We start from the raw sequence: 20,400 nt of genomic DNA, 5'->3' as shown, positions 1-20,400 counted from the left end.
CAGTAACGTGTGTGCGTATAAATCAAGAAAAAATGAGATATGGTTTGTATTTTATTTAATAACTGCATGTAACTGAGGTAAAAGGAGTAGGAAGGCCTGTACCACAGGGGGAAAAAAAAGTTTTTTTCTAAAATTCAGAAGTTCTAAAATACCACATGTTACTATCAGTCAAATATGTCTACCACAGTTTAGAAATCAGTCAATTTAAAACCTAACTAATAACTGCCTTTTTGTCTCTGGACAATGAATGGCAGTCATCAGCTTGTGTCATTCAAATTTATCCTCAGTGCTTCCCTTTCCTTGGCCTCAGTCCAAGGTCCAATGTTATTTTGTTTTGTGGCTTTCAGTCCCATGACCTCCATTTAATATTCTTCCTTAAAAAGAAAGAAAGAAAACAAACAAACAATAACAAATACCCTAGGATGTGTTAGGGGTTGTGATAGAATTCCATTGTGTCTTATGGATCTCCTTTTGTAAAATAAATATTTAACACTAAGATTTGGAGGATATTTTGTCCATATCCATCAGTTCATTATTTATTCTCATTTCTCAATATTAAATCTTCTCATTAGCTTTCTACAGATTCAGCTAGTGGGGAATTCAGGAGAGAACTCCAGATTCCCAATAGGCCAAAATGGAATAGTTTCGATACACTTTCTTTTTGTTAAGATAAGTCTTGTCTATTCATTGGGTGGATTTAAATGGAAGGGAAATTCGAGACACACACAAAAAAGGAGCCTTATACAGAAATACCCATCTGTGGTGCAGATTTATGAACACTTTTCAGCCCTAGAATAGCTTCACAGCTCTAAAGCCTAACACAGAAGTATTCCCCCAGCCATATTTAGCATTCCAGGAGAAAGTGAAAACTAAAATGCAGGGGAAATACACAAGACAATTTGTAGAACATCATGGCTGAGTTCATCAATAAAACTGAATTTTGTGAAGTGATAAAAGGAGAGAATTTCATTCTTTTTAAAATGTGCTGACATATATTTCTTAAAGAGGTCTGAGCTGGAGCCACTGCTTGCTTTAGGTTTTGGGAGTTCAACTTAAAATAAAAGGAAGGATGTGACAGACAGTGATGCAACAGGGCAGCTGCTGGTATCAAGTGAACCTATGTAAAACGTTTTAAAGGAACTGAAGAATTGACTGGTAACAGCATCGGTTACTGAGTAAGCAACTTGGCTCTTCCACAGAGTTTCTTACAAAACACATCTTGACATGGTAGGATAAAAAAAAAAAAACGTTTAAGAAACAGTGAAACTGAGCTTGGAAATGGACATTTGCAAGAGCTTGGCACATTCTGGAATCCACATGGGCCAGTTACCCCACAGAAATTTCTTCTCAGAAGTTTTTTCCAAAGAGAACTTTCTAGAAATGATCATTACAAGAGGCACCAAAATAAGATCCCAAGGAACTGTTCTCTCCTCTTTCTTTAGACACACTGATGTTGATGTAGAAGGATAAAATGAAAAATAACAACCATACTTGAGGAGTAGAGTGTCACGCCTTTTGTTCAAGTGATGGCAATATCTGGATGAAAAACTAAAAAGTTTCACTCAAAGACATGAATGTTTCCAAAATACCCAAATGTGGAGCATCATATAGACAGAAAAACCTACATAACCAAATTAATTTTTTTCTTTTTTTTTTTTATTATGTCAGTATAGTCTGTCCAATTAAGCAAGCTTCCACTAGGAAACATAAAACAAATGAAACTGTTGGGTGCTTCTGTTGTGAAATACTGTATTTTATTTTAAGAGGTGGACAAGAAGTTAAGGGGCAGGTTGTGATTTCTCAGGAATGATTATACCATACATTGCTTGGTGGTCAGCCTTCTTATAAGCATAAGATGCATCATAGTTTTTGGAATGGATGAGATTTTGGAGATCAATTAGTTTAGCCCCTCCATCTTACAGATAAATAAACTTAGCACTTAAAAAAAAAAGATTAAATGACTTGCCCAAGGTCCCACAGCTACAAGTGTCAAGTGAGGACTGAAATTGAGGTCCCTGAAGTCCTGATACAATGTTCCTTCCACTGTATCTTGTTGCCGCCTACAAAAAAGGAGGGCTGAGTTCAGACTTCTGTTTCCATGAATTTTTGTCTGAGCAACAAAAGAAAACTTTCATTCCTTTTACTTTATCCCTACACTAATTTGAGTTTCCATATCACCTGTAGTCAAAAATGAATTTTACAGTAAATGAACACAACTGCCACAACACTATTCTGCATGACGTATCACCGCCCCCCTGTCAAAGATTGAAGGTATTATTTGTTTGCATGGCAGGGTAGAAGAATGGGCTGCGATAAATTAAGTGTGTATAGGTACAAAAACTGAGGCATTGACAAGTTACAATTTATCTGAGGTCACACACTCCAGTCCTAGGTAAAAGCCAAGATTGAGTCCAACTCTTCAAAGTCTGTTCATAATTCAATTCTCTGTCTGGTCTAGCAAGTGGTTTTTGATTAATAATATTCTTCCTTAAGTTCTACAATTCTAGTGGCCTTAAAAATAGTGTACCTTAAAAATATACCGACCCACCCAAATCTAGCTAACTTCATTTAGTCATTGGTTACAAGTAACCAAGCTTAATTTGATACATTCTATAGACTTGGAAGAAGAAATGTAATTATAAAACATAGATCTACATGTCAAATGTAAACTTATTTTCTAATAGATGCATTTCATTTGCTTGATTTAGTCAGTCGTCTGTCCTGTACAGTTAGCATTTACATGTGGCAAGGGGATGGACCAGATGTCCTTCTCAAACCCCCATGCAGCTGAGTGATTCTGAAATTAGGAGGTAGCACTGAAAAATTCCCACACAAGCAGGGTCTGAATTACGAACTACAGAGCCTAGGCAAAACGTAGAAGGGAGGAGGCTTTAGTTTCATCCCTATTTCTAGCCCTTCCCTTGAAGTGGAAACAAAGATAAGAGAATACTTGAAAAAAAATGAACATAGCTTGGCTTCAACAGAACTTCTAGTCTATATTCTTTGTTGTTCACTCTGACTCTTTGTGACCCCGTTTGGGGTTTTCTTGGAAAAGATACTGGAGTTGTTTGCCATTTCCTTCTCCAGTTCATTTTACAGATGAGGAAATTGAGGGAAACAGGGTTAATTAAGTGACTTGCCCAGGGTCACACAGCTAGTATCTGAGGCTGGATTTGAACCCGGGTATTCCTGACTTCAGGCTCTACTTTCTATCCACTGTGCCACCTAGTTGCCCTTATATTCTTCATGTACATTTGGTTTTAAGTAACTGCTCTGCTATTGAAGGTAACTTCTTTCTCCTTACTCTGGTAGAAATCACAGCTTGCTACTGGGTTAATAATAATCGTGATATTTATATGCCTCTCTAAGTTGTCTGATCTTCCCAGTAGCTAAGTAACAAAAGTCCTGTAGTTAAATGACTTGCCCCATCTCACACAGCTCATAAGTGTCTGATGCAGCATTTGAGCATAGGTCTGCCTGATTCCAAGTCACAAAACATATCGTAAGACTAGGCCCTGTAGCTGGTTAAGAGATTGCAAAGGACTAGGGCTACTCCAGCCAGGGTTTCATTTACAACCCTAGAATGAGGCCTTCACTGTGTGTCTCATCCCATAATGCACCTAGTCAATTTAATTTTGGTCAATCCAATTTAATTCAACAAATGTCTAAGTGCCTAAGTCCATACTGGACTCTAGGAATACAAAGGTGAAAGAAGATGGGATCCTGGCCCTCAAGGGGTTTATTTTTAATCTAAATGAGTTTACAATTCATTTATTCTTAATTTCCCCATTTCATGGGGGATGGGGGTGGGGGCCAGGGATCTGTCTTGTTCCTTTTCACGGTTCTACACACCCTTCCTCTCAGAAATTTCATATTCATTGAGCCCATACCCATTTACCCTATTGCCACTCCTCATAAATACCAGCCCTCCCCTTTTCCAGTCCTTTCCACTATGGACTCAGGCAACCTATGCTCCATTGTGAACAAACTTACTTTTTATCCTGAACTTATTTCTTACCTCTCTCCTTCTGGCCTTTACAGAAAACCTGTCTATCCCCAGATAATACCATTTATCCCACTGCTGCCCATGTTTGTCTAATAGAAGCTCTGCTTTCTTGAAATACCTTCAGATTTAACGGGAAGGGAAGGAAAACAGGTAAGCCAAGTACCCCTTCCATATCACTAAACCATGTTCTCCCCATCACTTCTAATTTACTTCAAGTTCAGGCATCTGCCTTTACTGTCCATGTCAAATCATCACTGAGATCATCTACCCTTTCCCTGGCTCCATTTCCATCCTCTTGAGGATTTAAGCACTTGGCTGACATTTCCCTTTCTATTATATTCCAGCATCAATGAATTCCACATGCCCATGAATGACCTAGGAAATCAAGACATTTTGGCCTCCAAATTCTTTGCCCTCCTTTACTCCATTGATCTACCTATTCAAATCCAACCTGAAGAAACTGCAAATGACTTCATTACAAGAAAGAACTCTACCTCTGAGATCATTCAAATCTTTGGCTGTGTTTTTGCTTATAATAGACTCTCTCTTCACCCTGATTCAAAGATTTTCTCTTTGGAATCCCAGAGCCCCTCTTCCCCTCAATCTGCTGCGTACTTCTCCTGCAAGTTACCATTTTTGCTTCTGGGCCACAGTGGGGAAAAGAAAGCCTCCCTTTCTCCCTTGCTATATAGTACTGCACCATCTGTAAGCAGAAGAGATTAAAAGCACAGGGAAAGAAAAAAAATTTATTAATAGTATGACTAGTCACTCCTAAAGACAATTCAGCCAGTCCCCAGGGACTCAGAGAAAACCTTTGTAGAGAAGTAGTACAATGGAGCAAAAATATGCCTTTCCCCTTTCAGCTTGACTAAAAATTTATGAAATCCAACTATACCTCTGCCCGGTCACTACTCTGAGATTCATCCCTCTTCTCCTTCGCTCAAGGTGTCTGATTATCCCAAACCTTTTTATGTCCCAATTGTTTCCCACCCAGCTCTTGCTTTCAGCCAATGACATTACCTCTTAAAAAACTGATACTGAGACAGTTCGGTTTGACCTTCTTCATTGTCCTCCTCTTCTATCTCTGCATGTGTCCTTTCATCCTTTGCAGCAATATAAGAGGCCTTCTTCTCTAAAGCTCATTCCCTCCATAGTCTAGGTGTTACCTCTTTCTGAAGAACTCTGAACTTATCTTCTCACTAGAATTTTCACTGGATCCTGAAATTCTGTTCTCTCCTCATGGTATCCTTGAAGCTGAGCACCTTGAATCACAGTGGGAGATCTAGTTTTACACACATACACTCACATACTTCTCTATCTTAACAATGACAACAAAAATCCAGGATGTGTTCACTTGATCCTGACATTATTCCAATTAACAACAGCATTTTCTCTAAACTCCTCCAAAAAGAGATATCCAAAAAGAGCCTCAATTTCTTAGTACCTAGTCTTTCTGGGATTAAAGGTCCTCTCCCTCCTGCTAAAAATTCTGGACAGCCAGTTATCTCTTTGTTAAGAATTTTTGTCTATCTATGCTAAACCGATTGTGGGTGGCTACTAAAATATAGGTATTGTTAAGCTTTAATTGTCATTAAATAAACGAACGAAGACTCTGGAACTCAAGAAGAAAGAGAAAGAGGCCGGCCAGAGAACAACAGATGAAGGGGAAACCTAGCATCCAGTGGGAGGCTGTGGAAAATTGAAAAAGTTGTAGGTACCAGTAAAAACTTGCTGCTCAAATGCCCTGGCAAAAGAATGTGAGAATCAGAAAAGACTCTTCTGAGTTTTCTTTGGTTGATCAGTTGAGCTTGATAGTTTTCAATTTCTCCCTCTTTATTGGCTCCTGTCTGTCTACAGATATGACCAATCTTTCCTAACCTAAAATAGTATTCCCTTCACCCTTCTGAACTATCCAACTACCACTCCATCTCTCTCTTTTTCATTGCTAAACTTCTTGAAAAAAGTTGCCTCCACCCTACATGTCCACTTCCTCCCCACCCACTTTGAACCCAAGTTGTCATCTGGCTTTTTCCCCTACAAGTCTAAGGAAATTGCTTTCTCAAAGATCATCAGTGACATTCTAACAACTAAATCCAATTGCCTTTTTTCAGTGTTCATTCTTGACGTCTCAATAGCATTTAGCAGGTTGACCACTTCCTCAAACTGGAAATTCTTTCCTCCTTTGACTTCAGAGACCTCATAGTCCCCTGGTTCTCATCTTAACTCCCTAAATGTTTTTTCTCTGTGACCTCTTCAACCTCTTCCTGACCCCTTAAGGAGAATATTACCCCCAGATTTCATCCTTGGCCCCCTTCTTTGTACTCTCTATCACTGCAATCTATTTCACCCATGGATTCAACTACCACCTCCATGCAGATAACACCTAAATTCCTATTTACCTCCCCCTCAGACCTGTGAATCTGCATCTCCAACTGCTTACAGATGGGATTGATATTCCTTAAGCATAGCTCTGAATGACAAGAAGATACAGTGGCTCCCCATTGCCTCCAGGATACAAACTCCTGTTTTTTGTATTTACAACCCTTCCTGATCTGGCTCAAACCAACTTCTACAACATTACTGCCCCTCAAACAGTGTATGCTCCGATCAAACTAGTCTGTTTGCTGTTCCCTACATACGACATTCAGACTCCCATCTCTGTACCTTTGCAGAGGCTGTGCTCATGTCCAGAAGACACCCCCTCCTCACCTCCTCTTCTTGAAACCCGAGCTCCCTTCAAGTGTCCCCTACTAAAAGAGTCCATTCCTGGTTCTCTAAGTTGTCAGTGTTACTGGGGAACCTAAATCTTTGGATTTCTTTTGTGTATGGAAGGGAGTAGTCCTTGAAAGCCCAGGACCTACCTTATCACAGAAACAGGAGATCTGCATCTAGGTGTTAGACTAACCATAAAAGCTGTGGAGCCACCTCCAGGAGGTCTCTTAATGAAATGCAAATTCGTCTCACGAATGAAACAGAAAGAAAACCATGAAAGAAGATGAAGAATTATAGGTCACACTTCAAGGTGACCTTTAAAAGTCCGTTCACTGAGTCTAAGAGACAGACTTAAAAAGGAGCCCAACTCCTAACAAGATGCTCAGAAGAAGCAGGAAGCTGGGTTCCTCTTTAAGTCTGTCTCCTAGACGTGGTCGGCTGCCTCAGACTGTGCCAGTATTGGCCTGTGCAGAACCAAACAAGCCTTTTTACCTGCATACCAGATGCTAGCTTGGAAGGCCTGGGAGCAATCTTATACAAAGAAAGCAATGGTCACCAGAAACCAGTTGCATTTGCCAGCAAAGGGCTGAGAAATGACACCAATTATCTAATGCACATGCAAGAGTTCTTGGCTAAAAAGTAGGCTTTCCTTGAGTTCAAATCCAGTCTCAGACACTTGACACTTAACTAGCTGTGTGACCTTGGGCAAGTCACTTAACCCCAATTGCCTTGCCTTCCCCCACGTCTAAAAAATTAAAAAAATTAAAATAAAAAGTGGGCTCTCCCTGGGGCCCAAGTCACTGTACAGGATTTTGTGTATGCGCATGGAGGATAGTTGCAAGTGAGAACTGACAAAATCTAATGACATATTCTGACCAGTGATAAGTTAGATGCTGTCTGTTAAAGAAGGGTAGCATCACTTGCCAACTATGAATTCCACATACAGAGGCAGCTAGGTGGAGTTAGTGGATGAAGCACTGGGCCTGGAGTTAAGAAGACCTGAGTTCAAATCTGAACTTAGACAGTAGCTGTGTGACCCTGAGCAAGTCATTTAACCTCTGTTTCCTCAACTAGGAATTATAATAGTAACTGTCTTGTAGGGCTGTTGAAAAGATCAAATGAGATAATATTTGTAAAGAGCTTAGCATAATATCTGCCACAGAACAGGTGCCCTATAAATGCTTATTCCCCTCCCCAGCCTTCCCTTATTAGCCATGGAAGACTATATAGATGCAGACACTCTGGTTCATGTCACACCAAAACTATGGTGAGAACTAAGGAAGAACGAAGGCTATATGCATCATTCAGAGAGGTGAATAGGCAAAAGGCAGCACAGTGGAAAATATGAGACCTCCACCAGATAGTATGTCTACAGCTCACATTAATCTTGTTTCACTGAGCCAACCCTCTCTATCTCAATAGTCTGGAAATGACTGGCAGTGAAAGCAAATGTTTATAATACAAATAATTAACAGAGAACTGGATAACTGTAGATAATAATAAGGAACTACTCTCATGACTGGTTGAGACTGTTATCCTCAAAGGTACCACGCTTAATTTTTTTCCTTCTATATGCCTTCCCTTTCTTTTTCCCCAGTGTACACATAGAAGAGAAAGAGGCCCACTTGAACCAAAGGGTCTGAAGATTAAGGATTAAGACCCTGGGAGGGATCAGAGGCTAGGGGTTGGTATAAGAAGCCAGATATGGAGACCAAGGACTTAAAATCTAAAGATAAGGAGGACTATAGATGGGGAATTGTTTTCCTCAAGAGACCAGGAACCTGACCCCAAGTCTTGGGGGCAGTGGACTCTAAATGTCCAAAATACAGAGCAAGGAAATGGTAATAACAGCAGCAAGAAAACTCTCCCACTTCTCATTGGGGATGTTGGGGGGAGGGAAGGAGTGTAAATAGGCAAAGGTGGTGGCAGTGCTGGATCTGGACTTTGGAAGTAATGTTTTTTTAAGAAGGTAATTGCTAGAGTCTCTTTCAAGTTAATAAATAAAATTATTAAACATGTTACCAGAACTATCCCATCTAACCTCTTACATACAAAGGAAAAGGCCATAAATGATGGCAATAATATTACCAGCATAAACATAGGTGCTAGCCAAGAAACTTCTTTACAAGGAAGTTCACAAAAGGAGGGGACTAATGTCCTACTTATTTTATATTTTAAAGGACAAAGAATCGCCTTTTGAGATATGAGCATAGGAGCCCAGGATTTGTACTTAAGCTGCTAATTATTAATACCATGGCCAGGCTATGCTGAATTTTTTTTTTTTTGGTGCTTTTATGACCATTGTTTCCTCAGTATGGGTAGCCCCTCTGGTGATGCAGAACACATCCCTTCATACATTAGACTTCATAAATTGATTGTCACCTCTCTAGTGATGAGCATAGACATCATAGAAGGGACCAGGAGAGCCTGAGACGAGGGTTAGGGCTAGTCCTAACCCTCAGGGGAAGGGGAAAGTATAAAGGTAATGCTGGTATGTACAGACATACCCCAACATTCTATACAGCATTCTGTACAGCTCACAAGGATGCGCTTCTCTGAATGTAACTGGGCTGGTTCTCCAAAAACAAGCCAGCAGAACTTTGCATCACATTATTTCAGAATACTTAGGAAATGAGACGCTCCCACTGGCAGGAGGACTGAAGCAAAGAAATTGGAAAGTACCCATTAGACAAGTAGGAGAACCAGGAGAGAGTAGTGTCACAAAAACCTAAAGGAGGGAGAATATCTAGGGGAGATCATAGAAATTCTCCTCCTTCCTATTTAAAAAAAAAAAAGGGTATATTTGCCTTTCTCCAGTCCTGAGAAACCTTTCCCGTTCTCCACAACCTTTCAAAGATCAGAGCGATGTCTAAGCAATCCCATCTGCCAATTAGTTCATCTGGATCAAGTGACTTGAATGCATCCAAATCAGCCAGGTCATCTCTTACTCTCTCATTCCTTCATTTATTCAACAAGCATTTATTAAATGTCTGCTATGTGCCAGGCACTGGGATTCCTAAACAAAAAATGGAGCCTTTCTACTCTCAAGGAGTTTATATTCATTCTACCAGAAGGAAACCACACCTACAAGACAAAGCTTTTAAAGCTTAAAACTGTACTAAGAATTTTGGACACCTGTATATAGAAAGTATTGGGAAGAAAGAAAATGGTAGCACTGAAAGCAGTGGCGAGGAGAGATCAAGAGAGGACACCTGTACAAGACAGCACCTGATCTGACCTTTGAAGGAAGCTAAAGATTCTAAGAGACAGAGGAGAGGAGAAAGAAATATATTCAAGCAAAGGCAGAGTGTATGAGAGATGAAATGTTTTGAATGGGTTACATCAAACAGGCCAATTCGTTTGGATGATGCACGAGGGGGAGAAAGGAGAAATCCGTCAGGAAAAATAATTTGAAGCAAGATTGTGAAGGATTTTAAATGCTAAATAGAAGAGTTTGTATTTTAGCCTACAGGCAATTGGAAGTATCTCCTTACTTATCTTGGATATTGGCCCCATATTAGCCATTTTTGATTCATCTCATCCAGAAAATAGAAGCAAGAGGGAAGAAACTCAGCCTCCTCTCTGTTCTCAATTATTGCCCCATCCACCCCAAGTAGCCATCCTATCTCGTCTCTGAGCCTTCCTTTTTCCCCCAAGAGAGTTAAAAACAAATACAAATCTCTCTTTCTCATTCTCTCTCTCTGTCATTCTCTCTCTGTCTCTCTGTCTCTGTCTCTCTCTTCCACCCTCTCCCTCCCTCCCTCCCTCCTCTCTCTCTCACTCTCTCTCTCTCTCTGTCTCTCTCTCTGTCTCTCTCTCACACTCACACACACACACACACACACACACACACACACACACACACCCTCCAACTGACACCATCCATCCAGGTAGGGGACTTCAGTATGCATACTCTTGTTCCTTCAAATTCCCTAACTTCCCAGATCTTTCATCTCCTCAACTCCCATGCCATACTCTTTTACTACACCTCAGCTGCACATAAGGATGGTTATCACCTAGATCTGGTCTTTATCCACCTTCCATGTTCAAGAATTTTATAATTCCTTTATCCACTCATGATCTTTCATGATCTCTCTTCTAGTAGCTTACTACTTCTAATTCTTTTCTTTATCTTTACTGTGAGCTGAAGTCCCTCCTCTCTTCAATACTTTCCCAGGTCATCACCCCTACTACACTTCCCTCCCTTCCTGGTCTTGATGCCGTGGTGAAACTGTTCAATGATACATGATCCTCTACTTTTTAGAGGGGGAAGGGGAGAAGCAATCAGGGTTAAGTGACTTGCCCAAGGTCACATAACTAGCATGTATCTGAAGCCCAGATTTGAACTCAGTTCCTCCTGATTCCAGGGCAGGTACTCTATCCACCACTCCACCTAGCTGCTCCAGTTTCCCCGCTTCCAAATCCTTTATTCTCCTAGCTTCCTATCAATTAAACTTTTCAAAACCCAAACTACAGATTTTCCCAGGCACATATCTCTGACTGCTTTTGATAGTTATGATAGTTATCTCATCATTTCCCAGATGGCTACTTTCTTGGACTTCATTATTGTCTCTAGAAACTCTTTTTCCTGCAAAATCTAATCAGCTTTAAAATTTGTACTGATCAGTACCCCCTACTCTTTGCCATACCCTCTCTCTGACTAAAAAAGACATAGGAGACCTCTTCTCTGATCTTCCACTTAAGGAGGGGGGCCCAGGGCAACACCCGGTAGCCGGGACTTCAAAATGCCCCTATCCTGGATATCTTCTTACCACCTTCCACCCCCATGCTTTTCAGATTATTTTTATGTGTTGTCTTCCCCACTAGATTGTAAACTTCTGGAGGGCATAGTGCCTCTTTTTCTTATTTGTATCCTCATGGTACAAAGTAGATGCTTAATGTTTACTGATTAACTGATTAATTATTCACTACCCCAGAAATCTAATTTAGTTGGTGAATGCCCTGTGAATCTACTTCAGACTCTTTAGTTAAATTCCTTTTTTCCTCCTTTATCAGAATTGTTTCTTTGTGTCTTTAGAACTTCCCTCTTGAGACCTTCCCATTCTTCCTAGGGATATAGAATTTTTAACCAGAGGATCCTACCTATCCTTCCTCTGAATTTAATAAAATCTCCTCCCCCTTGGTAGGACAAAGCCTTTGAAAAACCAGGGTCATCCCCATACTGACATGAGTTGTAATTGTTGTTTGTCCTTCATTTCTTTTTTTCTTTTTCTTTTTTTTTGGAGGAGGGAAGGCAAGGCAATTGGGTTTGAGTGACTTGTCCAAGGTCACACAACTAGTAAGTGTTAAGTGTCTGAGGCTGGATTTGAACTCAGGTCCTCCTGAGTTCAGGGCTGGTGATCTATTCACTGAGCCACCTAGCTACCCCTATCCTTCATTTTCAAAGTGGACCAATGATATCACAGGATGATATCTTGGCTGGAGAGTGAATTGGATTTAAGTGAGGCATTGTTGTGCAAAATCATTAGCCTCACTCTCCCTCCCAAGTCATCAAAATCCTGCAGCAAGACAAAAGCCAAAATGACAAGCTATGGCCCAGGATGCAGTGGATGACCTTGGTGCCTTGTATGTCTAACCAAGCTCTAATCATTCCACATAGCCTGTTTCAGTCGCCTTCATGACCACTGGAACAAACTGTTCTCATCCACCCATTCCACTGAGGAAGTCTTCACATGCTTGCAGTATTCATACTTCTAACTCACTAATGGGTTTGAGGCCCATTAGTTAACCTCAGCCTAATTTAGCCCATCTGCTTAGATGGTCTTTACCAGGGTATGGCTGCTGCCCTTCTCTAGCTTCTTGGAGCTAATGGTGAGAGTTGGGTGGGGTGGAAACCAAAGGTGGATAAGAAGCCCTGAAAAGGGTTCACACCAGAGGCCTTAGTACTCCCTGAACATAATATATACTCCACTGTAATAGGATATTAGTGAAAAAATATTTTTAAACCCATAGTTTACATATTATAGACCCATATTATATATATATATATGTATATACATATGTGTATATATGCATTCATTTATGTATATGCATGTATATTATAATAATCTGGATTTATATAGAATACTATAGGTCTATAACATAATGTATTTTTTTATCCTTTCCAATGCATCCTCCTTGCTCCCTCACCATCCTCCTACCTTCTCAATACACACACAAGGTCATGTATTACTTAACAAGAATAATTATTTCATAATTAAACTAGAGTAGTTCATTTCTAAAATAATGATCAAAAAAATTGAGGAGAGGGAGGGCCTCATCTTCCTAGAAGATCTAATCAACTCTGAAAATTACACCTCCTAGTAGGGGAGGGAAGAGAACAAACTGGATATCATCAACTATAATGTCTCCCACAATACCAAATATCCCATTCAAAATATATGCTTGCGGGCGGCTAGGTGGTGCAGTGAGTAGAGCACAGGCCCTGGAATCAGGAGGACCTGAGTTCAAATTTGACCTCAGACACTTAACACTTACTAGTCATGTGACCTTGGGAAAGTCACTCAATCCCAATTGCCCTGCATTACCCACTCCAAAAAGCAAACAAACAAACAAAAAAAAACCCATATTCTTGCTTTGAGTTACTCAAGAATCCAAAGGCTGACATGGATAACTTGCCTTTGTTTTTTCTGATCTAATACCAAATGGATGGTTTTACTTATTCAAAGTAGTGCCACAGCATTGAAGGAATAGGCCACTCAACTATGGACCTCAGAAGAACAAGAAAGTAATGCAAGAATTCTCTCAAATTTGAGATTTCCTCCAGCTTCTGATCCTTTTGGGAAATAACTCACATGTATTTAGTCATTACCAGTACCTTAGCTAAACTGGAAAAGGACCCTGCTGTGTTGCATACTTCCATCCTTTCTGTGGTTAATATCGCCAATGCTATTATTTTTTGTGTCTTCTGAAGACTGTGAAACTTCGGTCCCAGGAAACACTGAGTTCACAAAATGCTGATGGATTAGTCACCTGATTCCACCAAGCTGTATAATGCTATCATTCTGGTTCCATTTTTAAGTGGCCAAAGTGCTCCTAGGTAAAAATTATCTTATGAGATTCCCAAGGGTCCTTCATGAAGCTGAAAGGAAATGAACGTTCCAGAGGAGAGTTTTTCATTAGTAAATGCCCACTTCAGCTCCCATGGCACAGTCATGATTCTAGATCTCCATGGTTGTATAATTGGGAATTTGCACAGAGCACAACTGATGGCATTTCTCTTCATGGAGGATGTGGGGAAGCCTGCTTCCAGGAGAGTCATGATAACGTATGATGGAAGGGCCTTTGGAGAGACAATGGAGCAAAGGTAAACAATTTGTTACTGGTTTGGGTTGGCTAACCATATGGTAACTATAAGGCTTTTTGATCAGCTATGGAGCTATTCAAAAAGGACTAGCAACCAGAGTTTGGACCAGTCTCTCTTTGTGCTCAATTGATTTGATTCCATCACTGATGTTTTCTGGTGAAAGACAATATTGTAAGGGAATAACCCTTGGCCATCTCCCTTTCAAGGTCAACATGCTTCCCCTTGGAAACAGGACTCCTTTTGCAGCTGTGTTTGCTTTTTCCTATTTTACATGAAGGGATTGGAGACTCTAACCTCTTCAGGTTCTAGAGGTCAAAAGAGTCAGAGGACAGCCCCTGGGTATTCCAGCATCTCAGAATCTCAGTACTGTAGCCAGCCCAGAAATGATGCCCTGAGGGGCAAGGAATGATCTTTAGTACCCAAGCCAGTGGTAACTAAGATGAAGACTCATCCAGTAGCAGGAATGACACAATTCAATGTGAACTTGGTGAGATGAAAAAACATAATAACTATGCTAAGAATAATCCCACTCTCTGCAAAGAAAGAAGAGGTATAGGGGAGAATGTATCCCTTAGGTATTGGGGAGAAGATGTTTATACTTAAATATACTTTTGTAAAAGCTTATTACTGTTAAGTAGACCTGGGAATACCAAACTGTGTGGAGAATACATTAATGGAAGCTGGATCCAATGGCACTAGAGAAGAAATAGGGCACGCCCCCAACCCTGAGAAGGTAACTGGTCTCATTGTGGGAGACTGAACTGTGAGCTACACTCTAATCTCAATACACTTGACCCAAGTTGTGAAGGACCCGTGAGCCAGAATGCACTCTAGTTCTAATTGTTCTATCTCTAACACCACCATTAGATTCAAGTTGCTTGGCAAATCTGGCAAATGGCCAGATAACAGAAAGTTCTAGAACTCCCTAGGAGTGTCAAATGAATATGGATTCCCTATTTTTCTGAGTTTCTCCTCCACAGACTCTTATCTTGTCATTCCAGTCAGAGAAGGAGTATGGGCTTTAAAGTGATGGAAGTAGAGTCAGGAAGAGCTGGGTTTTGAAACCCACTTGAGAATCTAGCTGTGGCCACTTAACCATCATCTGTAAAATGGGAATAATGATATTATTGCCTTACTGGACTGTAGTGAGTACAAAATGAGATGAGAGAGAGACAGAGAGAGAGAGAGAGAGAGAGAGAGAGAGAGAGAGAGAGAGAGACAGAGACAGAGACAGAGAGAGACAGAGAGACAGAGACAGAGAGAGACAGAGAGAGAGACAGAGAGACAGAGACAGAGAGACAGAGAGAGACAGAGAGACAGAGAGAGACAGAGAGACAGAGAGAAACAGAGACAGAGAACTTCATAAACCTTAAAGTCTTGTGTCACTTATCCCCTCAAACAGAATACCTTATACCTTTTTCCATTATACCTGAGATAACTCTTGATTTGCACCTCATTTATGAACCTAGGTATTTGTAAGGATGAGGATGAAATCATTTTACTTAGGCCTGATACATTTATCAATGTTCCCTAGGTCTAAACAAGGCTTGGACACCTTCTCATTGTCTGAGGGACTCAATTATGCCCTCTGGGGCCTGTAGAAACCAGAAGCTAGTACTGAGATTAAAATGTCTGATGGTGAATAAGAGAGAGAGTCACCCCTGAGAAGGAATTACTTGGAGGGAAAGGGAAGAGACTACCTCAGATTTGGGCTGAGGTCTAACTCCCCACTTGGCCAGTGAAGGACCACTCCCTGGGTCTAGCACAGGAGTGAAGAAACTTCAGCCTTAAGTCCACCTGTGGCCCTCTTAGTCCCCAAGTGCAACAAATTTGTTCTATGAAGTTTGGATTCAGTCAAAGGACCACACTTGAGGACTTAGAGGCACATGAGGTCTTGAGGCCAAAGATTCTCCACTCCTCTTCTAGCACAATGCCTTGTATAGCAGTAGGTACTTAATACTTGCTGAAGCTTAAATTGAGTAAGGTGTTGATCCCCCAATATAAAGGTTCCATGTCTTTCTAATTCAGGGCATTTTTTATTTTTATTTTTATTTTTTTAAGCAATTGGGGTTAAGTAACTTGCCCAAGGTTACATGGCCAGTTTTTTTGGGGGGTGGGTGTTAAGTATTTGAGGCCAGAACTGATCCTCCTGACTCTGGGGCCCGAGCTCTTACTCACTGCACCAACTAGCAGCTCCTCGGGGCATTTTTTAAAAGGTAGAGCTAATTTGAAAAGGAGAATAGGATTATAAGGTTTGGGAAAGTAAGCAAATGGGAAATCTCATTTGTCACTGCTATACTGTGTGAAGCACCTGAAATCATGGAACCCTGGATGAGGCATTTAGAACTGGGGATTCAGCCAACCAGGTATAATTTTATCTGGGGAAAAGAATGTAGAGGTTGTGCTCTGATATTGTCCTGAGTCCTCATTGTGCTTACTAAAGAAGACTTTGTCCTGGAATTGATACCATCTCCTTAATAAGGTACAAATTCTTTGCTTTTCCTTGGGTTGCCACCATTGATAAGACACAGAGGATGAATGTCATACACTTAAACTACACCCCTGTACTCAACCATGAAAAGAGAGAGCAAAGGCATACACAAGAGAAATGAACCAAAATTGGGAGGTGAGATACAGAGAACTTGGTCAGACATATAAGGCCCTTGTTGCCTACAGAAAACCTGCACAGCCATCTCCAGGATACCAAGGGCCACAGAGCTGTCTGACCAGGTGAGAACGGGATCCAAGGTATAATAAGAGAGAGAACCATAACATGGAGAGGTCAGCCCAAGCTTTGATCTTCACTAGTACCATCACTTTGTTGTGCAGTCGTTTTTCAGTCGTGACCCAGTCTTCATGACCCCATTTGGGATATTCTTGTCAGAGATTCTGAAGTGGTTTTCCATTTCCTTCTCCAGCTCATTTTATACAAGGGGAAACTGAGGCAAACAGGGTTAAGTACCATCACTTAAGTGGTCTGAATAGGTCAGGGGGAGGTAGATCTTATCAGAGAAAAGAGCCACTTTATTCTCTAGCTACCCAAGAAGAAATACAAGGGAATACTAGGGAAACACAAAAGTAGGACTGTTGTTGCTTCAGCTATGAATCATAAAGAAAAAATGTTTCTGCTCTATATTCAATGGTTGATTAGTCAGAGTCCTTACACTAGAGCTGGGGACCCCCTTTCCTTTTTTTTTTAAACAAATACAGGGACCCTTGCTACATTCTAATGATCCCAGGGGAAACTCTGCGTGGAGGCACAAGCCAAAGAGAATGTTATTATTTGAGCCAAAGCAGGATGACAATTTAAGTAGATTGTAGAGGAGAATCCTATTTAGATTCAGGTGGGACTAGATGCCTTCTGAGTTCCCTTCCAATGTGATATTCTATGATTAATAAGAGTGACCCCTAAAACTGAACATAGCTCATGTTAACCCTGAGTTTCAGTTCTGGGACACAGATTAGAGGACAAAGTTTAGATTTATACAAATTTTTTTGATTTGTGCAAAAAGTCTGTTACTCTGCTATCTCTGTTTATAAAACATTACATCTTTTAAAAGGTTAAAGTAGGGGCAGCCAGGTGGCGCAGTGAGTAAGAGTGCCGGCCCTGGAGTCGGAAACGTGGAATTGGTTCCAGCCTCAGACACTTAGCACCCACACAAAATAACTGGCCCTATAACCTTGAGCAAGTTACTTAACCCCAATTGTTTTAAAAAAAAAAAAAAAAAGATTAAAGTAAATAAACTCCAGAAGCACAGGACTTTTATCTTCAGTTGATTCTTATCTACTTAGAATTTTCCTCTGATTTTTTTTTTAACTAGGCCTGTGTGTTATAGGAACTTCTGATGATCAAATTCTTTCTACCAATGCAAGTCAGCACCTACTCCACAAATTAGTCTTAAAGAGTCACCTGACAAATTGAGAGTGACTATTGAAGTGACTTGCCCAAGGTCCCATGGCCTGCAGGTGTCAGAGGTGGGATGCAAACCTAGGTTCTTTCTATCTTTATGGCTACCTCTCTAACCACTAGGAATACTCCCTCTGATAATTCTGGATATTCTATAAATATTTGATGATTTCATTAAAAAAATTTTCAAATCTTCTGTAGAATATTTTTCTTCTGCTTAAATAAGATAAAGTAACCACTATACCAGAGTCATTTCATTTGGTGGATGACTGTCTTAGAGAAAAATGTCCAAAAGTCTAGGGACCTTCTGTGATTTTACAAGAAGACTTAATTACCAGCATTGCACTTTTGCAAATTCCTGTCTAGTAAGAAGCTTGTCCCCCAGGCTCCATACTATGCTAACAGGCCTAGGAGCATTCCAGTTCCTGTTCTCTCACATGCAGCATGAGAACCAAAAAACAAAACCCCAGCAATTTTTACTCCTAACCTCCAGGATAGGACCAGTCCCTTATGCTAAGTACTAGAATTGTTTTTGCTTTTTCTAAAATGTTGGTCTTTTCCCAGCCCTGAAAAAAGGCTTCTCAATGACAGCCAGCACCTGAGACTGGAATTTCTAGTGCTCAAGGCAAATACCTTTGGTCTCTAACCAGGATGGCAAGGCTATGTAAAGACACTAGATCCGGCCCTTCCCCCCACTCCCCCCCCAAAATTTTTTTCTTCCTTAAAGATGAAGTCTGTGTTCAGTTTTCTTTGCAAACAAATCACTTTGCATTTATGACTGCTCATTCCAAAAGGAACTTATTGGTCTAGGGCTTTTTTTAATATGGAGAGAGATGGGAAGACTAAACCCTCCCCTCTTCCAAACTTTTCTATTTCTGTTGAAGGCAACTCCACCATTGCAATGTCTCAGGTTTGGAATCTTGGCATTATCCTAGACTTATAACTGTCCCTCTTCCCATATATCCAATCAGGTGCCAAATCTTGCCATTTCTACCACCACATCTCTCCTATACAGATCCCTCTTTCCATCCATACAGCAGCTATCACCTTAGTTGGGACAGTCATCTCCTACTTAGATGGTAGTAAATGTCTGCTAATTGGACTCCTTGCCTCAAGTACAAATCTAGTCTCAGATACAAAGCTGTGTGACCCTGGGCAAATCATTTAACCTCCATTTCATTTACCTCAGTTTCCTCAACTATAAAATGTGTATGATAACAGCACCTACCTGGCAGGATTGTTGTAAATATAAAGGAGGTAATATTTATAAAAATACCTAATGCCTAGCACATAAATGTGTATTTCCTACCCTCATCCCCACACCAATTGCTTTTAGGATAAAATATAAACTCTTCTATTTAATTGTGAAAATGCCACACAACCTGGCCCCAACCTATCTTCCAACTTCTTTGATTATTTCCCTTCTACAATCTGTGATCCAGACAAACTAGCCTTCCTTCTCTGTTCCTCATACATGACATTCCACCTCCACTGGCCATCGCCTATCCTGGACCATACTCACTTCTTACCTCTGGCTCATAAGAGTCTCAGTTCAGGCACCATACATGAAGCCTTTGCTACTTACCCCTAACCACTCATGCCCACCCTCCCAAAGTATCTTATATTTAACTATTTTGTATATACTTGTATTTATTTACTTTATATTTATGCTGTATATATTTTTAAATGTACTGGTTGTCTCCCTCATTAGAATGTGCACTCTTTGTGAATAGGGATCATTTCATTCTTTATACTTGAATCCCCAGTGCCTGGCACAAAGTAATTGCTTAATAAGTACTTGTTGATTGATTAATGATTTCTAGTCAGTTCATATAGACAGTGAAAGGATTTTGAAAATTTGACAATTAGAAGCAACACTGATCTTGGGTGTAAAGTAATAGTGGGTGGGTAATCTTGGATGTAGACGAAGCAGTGTGTCTTTGAAAAATCTTATATCCCTGAACCTACATGCTAAAGTGCTACCCTCTAAATAAGAAATTTCAAGAGAATGCTTCCAAGCTTGTAGTCTGCATCCTCTATAGAGGACCTCTGGAAAGACATGGAAACCCAATGATCCTACTACTAGGCATAAGAGCTCTGGGGACATCAAAGATGGAGGCAAGAGGTCTCATATATACAATCATATTTTCATAAGTTCTTTTTTGTAGGTATAAAGACCAAGAAGGGAGGTGGGGGATTATCAGTTGGGAAATGGTTAAGTAAATTGAGGTAAATACATAGAATAGAATTTTATTCTGTGGTTTCTATTATTCATTATAAGAAACGATGACTATGACTACGAAGGGAAACTTGTCTGAACTGATAAAATACAAAATAAGCAGAACTGGGAGGACAGTTTACAAAATGATCACAGAACATTCAAAGACTTCAGAATACTGAGCCCATAGTGATTTCAGAGCCCTGACCATGATGTTATCACTTGTCAGA

General features: G+C 40.4%; 1 long non-coding RNA gene across 4 annotated transcripts in view; it reads right to left on the bottom strand.

The window, feature by feature from the left end:
- The window catches only part of LOC138173437 (uncharacterized), a 48,401-nt gene that overhangs the window by 8,538 nt on the left and 19,463 nt on the right, over nt 1-20,400 (bottom strand). For 3 of the 4 annotated variants that reach the window (XR_011171396.1, XR_011171394.1, XR_011171395.1), the window contains exon 2: nt 1,967-2,060. The exons of the other annotated variant lie outside the window; for it this stretch is intronic. This is a non-coding gene — a long non-coding RNA (uncharacterized lncRNA). The remainder of the gene's footprint in view (nt 1-1,966; nt 2,061-20,400) is intronic. 4 annotated transcript variants of the gene reach the window in all.

Source organism: Petaurus breviceps, unplaced genomic scaffold, assembly GCF_028583685.1.
Source record: "Petaurus breviceps papuanus isolate PSGF00001 unplaced genomic scaffold, PetGlider_PUasm1.0 582, whole genome shotgun sequence".
In the NCBI taxonomy this organism is placed as follows: Eukaryota; Metazoa; Chordata; class Mammalia; order Diprotodontia; family Petauridae; genus Petaurus; species Petaurus breviceps.
Note: the sequence above shows the minus strand (reverse complement) of the source record. Positions and strands in the feature narration are given on the sequence as shown.